We start from the raw sequence: 6,971 nt of genomic DNA, 5'->3' as shown, positions 1-6,971 counted from the left end.
ATTAGTGCAGCCACTCTGGAAGCAGTATGGAGACTCCTTAGAAAACTTGGAATGGAACCACCATTTGACCCAGCTATCCCACTCCTTGGCCTATACCCAAAGGATTTAAAATCAGTATATTACAGAGATACAGCCACATCAATGTTCATAGCTGCTCAGTTCACAATAGCCATATTGTGGAACCAACCTAGTTGTCCTTCAATTGATGAATGGATAAAGAAAATGTGGTATATATATACAATGGAGTATTACTCTGCCATAAAGAATGATAAAATTATGGCATTTGCAGGCAAATGGATGAAACTGGAGAATATCATGCTAAGTGAGATAAGCTAATCTCAAAAAACTAAATGACAAATGATATCGCTAATAAGTGGATGAGGACACATAATGGGGGGTGGGAAGAGTTAGTGTTAGGGTTAGAGTTAGGTTTAGGGAGGGGGGCATGAATGGAGGAAGGAAGGACTGTATAGAGGGAAAAGAGGGGTGGGAGAGGTGGGGGGAAAGGAAAAAAATAACAGAATGAATCAAACATTACCCTATGTAAATTTATGATTACACAAATGGTATGCCTTTATGCCATGTACAAACAGAGAAACAACATGTATCCCATTTGTGTACAATAATAAAAAAAAAGAAATAATAAAAAAAAGAAGAATGCAATTATGGCATTTGCTGTAAATGGGTGGAGTTAGAGAATATCATGCTAACTGAAATAAGCCAAACACAAAAAACCAAAGACCAAATGTTTTCTCTGATATGCAGATGCTAATTCACAATGCAGGGGCAGGAGATAGGGAAGAATAGTTACTTTAGATTAGGTAGAGGGGAATGATGGGAGGGGAAGGGGTATGGGGGTGGGAAGAATAGTAGAGTGAAACAGACATTATTACCTAATGTACAAGTATGACTACATGACTGATGTGATCCAACAATATGTATAATCAGAAAAATGAGAGATTACACTCCATTTATGTATGATCCATTAAAATGTATGAATGCATTCTATTGTCATGTACAACTAATTAGAACAAATTTAAAAATTTTAAAAATACTTTGAAATAAATGAAATTGAAAATATGACATTTCAAAATTTAAGGGATACACCTTAAGTAGTGTTATATTTATAGCACTAAATGCACTAGGAAATAGAAAGTCTCAAATCAAGAATCTAAGTTCCCACCTTAAGGACATAGGGAGAAAAAAGAGTAAAATAAATGCAAAGCAAGCAGAAGGAAAGAAATAATCAAGAGAAGAACTCAAAGAAACTGAAAATAAAAAATGAAACAAAAATTGCACTCTGAAAACATTTTAAAAATTGAGAAACCTCTAGCGAGGCTGACAAAAAAGAAAGAAGATACAAATTATCAATGTCAGCAATGAAATGTGATGTCACTACAGGTGCTTCAGATATCAAAAGATAATAAAAAAATGCTACAAAATAACTCTATAGTCATAAAATTAATAACTTAGACCAAATGGACCAATTCCTTAAAAACCATAACTACTATAAACCACCCATCAAGGGGTAGAGCATTTGAGTAGCTCTATAAGTATTTAGAAAATTTACTTTGAAATTTAAAAATTCTTCCAAAAGACATGTTCAGGTCCAAATGATTTCACTGGAGAATTCTATCAAATATTTAAAGAATTAACACCAATTCTACATCTCTTCCAGAAAACAGAGAGGGGAAACACTTCCCAACACATTCCAGAAGTCTGTGATGGACCTGTAAAGAGGATGAAAATACAAGTTGCAGATGGGAGAAAATAGTTGCAAACCACATGTCTTATAAAGGACTAGTGCTTAGATTATAAAACATACCCACCAAAATGGCTAAAATAAGAAAAGTACTTGTAAGGATGTGAAGAAACTGGATCACTTACACATTGCTGATAGGAATGTATATGGTATAGCAACTCTAGAAAAGAGTTTGGCAGTTTCTTTAAAAACTAAACATGCACTTATCATATAACCCAGTAATTGTGCTCCTAACATTTACCTGGGGAGAATAAAAACTTACATACACTCAAAAATCTGTATATGGTGCAACCATTATGGAAAGTAATATGAAGATCCCTCAGAAAACTTGGAATGGAACCACCATTTGACCCAGTAATCCCACTCCTCAGTTTATACCCTAAGGACTTACAAGCACCATGTTACAGGGATGCAGCCACACCAATGTTTTTAGAAGCTCAACTCACCATAGCTAAAATATAGAACCAGCCTATGTGCCCTTCAACAGATGAATAGATAAAATATAAAATGTGGTGTGTGTGAATATATATATATATATATATATATATATATATATATATATATGATGGAATATTACTCAATTTTAAAGAAGAATGAAATTATGGCATTTGCTGTTAAATGGATGGAATTAGAGACTATCATGCTAAGCAAAATAAGCAAAACCCACAAAACCAAAGGCCACATGTTTTCTCTGATATGCAGATGCTAATTCACAATGTGGGGCGGGGGGAGGATAGAGAAGAAGGGAGTTAACTTTTGGTAGAGGAGAGTGAAGGGTGGGGAAGGGGTATGGGGGTAGGAAGATAGTAGAGTGAAACAGACATTATTACCTCATGTACATATATGACTGAATGACTGACATGATCCTGCAATATGTAGAATCAGAAAAATGAGATTACACCCCATTTATGTATGATCTATCAAAATATATGAACACCTTCTACTGTCATGTACAAAAAATTAGAACAAATAAAATAATTTTTTATAAAAACTATATATGTTCATAGCAACTTTACTTGTAACAACCAAAAACTCAAAAAAAAAAAAAAAGATATCTTTCAACAGGTGGATGTTAAACAAACAGTATTACATTCATACCATGAAATACCACTCAGCAATAAAAAGAAACAAACTATGGATACACACATACTGAGAAATGTACTGAGTTAAAAAAAAAAAGAGAAAAGCTAATCCCAAAAGATTACATACTATATGATTCCATTACTACACATTCTGACAAAATTATAGATATGTACAGTAGATGGGTGGTTGCCAGAGTTTGAAGAAGAGGCTGGAGCAGCAGAGAGGTAGGTGTGGCTATAAAAGGGCAACAAGAGGGATTCCTGAGGTGAAGCAAATGCTCTGCATCTTGATTATACCAGTGTCAAGATCCTGGGTGACTCACTCACTCACTTCCTTCCTTCCTTCCTTCCTTCCTCCCTTCCTTCCTTCCTTCACCCCTCTCTCCCTCCCTCTTTTTCTTTCTTTGTGGTACTAGTGATTTAACCCCGGGCATACTCTACCTCTAAGTTATATCCCCCCATCCTTTTTTTTTTTTTTTTTTTTGAGATGGGGTCTCACAAGTTGATGAACCTGAACAAAAATTTGTGATTCTCCTGCCTCATCCTCTGAAGTCACTTGGATTATAGGTATGCATCACCATGCCCAGATGATATATTATTATATTTTTGCAAGATGTTACCATTGGGGGAAAAGTAGGTAAAGGGCACAGAAGACTTCTTTGCATTATTTCTTAAAACTGTATGTACAGTTATCTCAAAATAAAAAGTTTAATTTAATAAATACCAACTACATGTTGCCTACCAAAAACATAAAGAAAGCTTGATTGACTATTTTATCCAAAATATTAGATTTCAGAGAAAGGATTATCATCAGGGGGAAAAAAGGTTATTTAAGAAGACAAAAGTGTCATTAATCATAAGAACATGAAAATCTTGAATATGTATACTCCTAATAATAGAGCTTCAAGATACATGAATTGATAGAGTTGGAAGGAACAAAAGACAAATCCATGATTATAATTAGAGATTTCAGTATCCTTATTTCAATAATTGATAGAACAAGTGAAAATACAATCAGTAAGAGACAGTTGACTTGATGAATATTATCAACCAACTTGATCTAATTAGCATTTATAGGACCTTCCACTCAACAAGAGCAAAATTACATTCTTTTTAAGGCACATGGAATATTTACCAATATAGGCCATGTTCTAAGCCATAAAATTAATTTCAATAGATTTAAAAGGATTCAACTCATATAAAGTATGTTTTCTGACAACAATACAATTAAATTAGAAATTTAATGATCAGGAAAATTCCCAAATACTTAGAAACTAAATGCCATATTTAAATAATCCAAGTCAAAGAAGAAATCAAAATGAAAATTTGAATTATTTTGTGCAGATGAAAATGAAATTACATCATGTTAGAAACTGGGCTGGAGGTAGAGCAGTATTTCGGTTGAAATTTATAATATGACCATATTTAAAAAATACGAATGGTCTCAAGTCAATGACTTCATGTTCTAAGACATTAGAAAAAGAAGAGAAAGTTAAGTTTAATGCAGGAAGAAGAAAGAAAATAAAAATTAAAGCGTATATCAATGAACTGGAAAACATAAAGTCACTGACATCATAAACTGGTTCTTTGGGAGTATATCTATAAAATTGATAAACTTATAGGAGAGAGGCTAGGAGAGAAGGCATATATTACCAATATTAGAAATGAGAAAGGTGACATCACTATGGATATTACATATATTAAATGGATAATAAGGAAATATAATGGGCACTGTTATCCCTGTGCATCTTATAATTTCCCTGAAATGGACAAATCCTATGGACAATGTAAATTTCCAAAGCTCAATCTAGAAGAAAGAGATACCTGAAGAGCATCATATATATTAAAGAAATGGAAATTGTAGTTAAAACTCTTCCCATAAAGAAAAATCCAGGACAATAATTCACAGGTGAATGTTTCCAAACATTTAAAGAAGGAATAATGCCAATTCTACCTAAACTTTTCCAAAAAACTGTACAAGAAAAAGTATCCTTCAACTAATTCATGTTGTGGTTATACCTAAACCAGACAAAGTATTACAAGAAAAGAAAACTACAAACCAATATTTTTTATGGATAAAGATTTGAAAATTCTAAACAAAACACCAATTGAACACAACAACATAAAAAGGCTAATACATCATGACTATGTGAATTTTTTCCCTAGGAATGCAAAGTTGGGTTAGCATTAGAAAAATCAATCAATAAAATATATCACATTATTGAACTAAAAAATCCACTTCTACTGACATAGGAGAAAAATTTGACAGAATCCATGATCTATTTCTGATTATTTTTTTTCCAGCAATCTAGGAATGAAACAGAACTTCCTCAATCAGATAAGGGGCAACTGCAAAATACCTAAAGATAATGTACTTAATGGTGAAAGAATGAATGCTTTTCCCCTTAGATAAAAGACAGAGTGCCCTCATTCACAACCAAGGGGTTGTGGTAATTGCAGTAAGAAAAATAAACTGCATCCTAACTGAAACATAAGTAAAAAATATCTTTATTCACAGATGACTCTGATGATCTATGGAGACAAAAAGAATTTATCAAAAATGTATTAGAGCTAATAAATAATTTTAACAAATTGTAGGATACATTATATACAAAAGTTTACCTCATATTATACAGTAGCAACAAATAATCAGTTGCATAAAAATAATACCATTGATAAAACTATTATGTGTGAACTACTTAGGGATAATTCTGACAAAAGATGTTAAAGATCTGTGTGCTGAAAATGACAAAATTTGCTGAGAAATCTTAAATAACACCTAAAGAATTTACCTTTGAGTCCAAACACTTGCTAATGCAAGTAAGTGTACTGTTCCTGAATTAACCTATAACTCAATACAAACCCATCCAAGATGTCAGGAGACTTTTTTTTTTTTTCGTCAGAACTGACATACTAACTCATATAGAACATAAAACTCATATAGAAATGCAAAGACTTAGAATAGCCAAAATAATTTTGAGACTCAGAGCAAAGATGGGAAGAAAAACTACCTGATTTCAAGAGGTATAATAAAGCTACATTAATCACAATGATAAAATAAAAGAATAAAATTAGATTAATTGAACAGAAGAGAGTTCTGAAAAAGACTCTCACATCTCTGAACAATTGATTGTGACAATGGTGCAGGGGCAAGTCAGTGGAGAAATTAATTTTCGACAAATGCTGGGACAGCTGAATATCCATGTCTTAAAAATTAACTTTAATCCATACCTCTGCCCACATACAAAAATTAACTCAAAATGAATCATAAACCTAAATGCGAATTCTAAAATTTCTAGAAGGAAATATAAGAAAATCTCAACAACCTTGCAATTTTGTAGGTAGGACTCCAAACCCAAGCCAACTCCTGAAAGAACAACTGGATAAAGTGAACTAAACAAAAATGTAAAAATTTTTGCTCCAGAAAAGACAAAGTTAGAAGAATGAACAGCCAAAATACAGACTGAGAAAATATTTGAAAAGTACATATCTGAAAAAGTAATATGTGGAGAACTCTCAAAAGTTAATACTAAGAATTACAATAACAAGAAATGGGCAAGAGATTTGAATATACATTGCATAGAAGTATGCAAATGGCAGATAAGCACATGAGAAAATGCCCAACATCATTAGGCATCAGAACAGTGCAGATTAAAACTACACTAAGATACTTCTATACACTTTCTATACACCATTCCATCTCTTAGAATGGACAAAATGTAAAAAACTGACCATATCAGTGTTTGGGGTGGATGTGGAGGAATTCAACTGGTCATATACTGCTAGTTGTATTGTAAAAATCATAAAACCTCATTAAAAAACAGTTTGGTAGTTGCTTAAAATGTTACACATATACCAACCATATGATTTGGCTAGTTCATTCTTAGATATTTGCCCAAAAGAATAGAGCATATGCCTAAAAAAGACTTGTGCTGAAATGTTTATAACAATTTTATTTATAGGTGTTTGGTGTTATGGATAACCAACCCAGGATCTCCCACATGCTAAGTGCTCTACCACTGAGCTACATCCCCAGCCCCGCATCTTTATTTATAAAAAGCCCCAATTTAAACATCTCCCAAATGTCCACTAACAGATGAATGAATAGCACACCATGGTTATTATCC

Source organism: Sciurus carolinensis, chromosome 7 (assembly GCF_902686445.1).
Source record: "Sciurus carolinensis chromosome 7, mSciCar1.2, whole genome shotgun sequence".
Taxonomy (NCBI): domain Eukaryota; kingdom Metazoa; phylum Chordata; class Mammalia; order Rodentia; family Sciuridae; genus Sciurus; species Sciurus carolinensis.
This window is presented reverse-complemented; position numbering follows the sequence as displayed.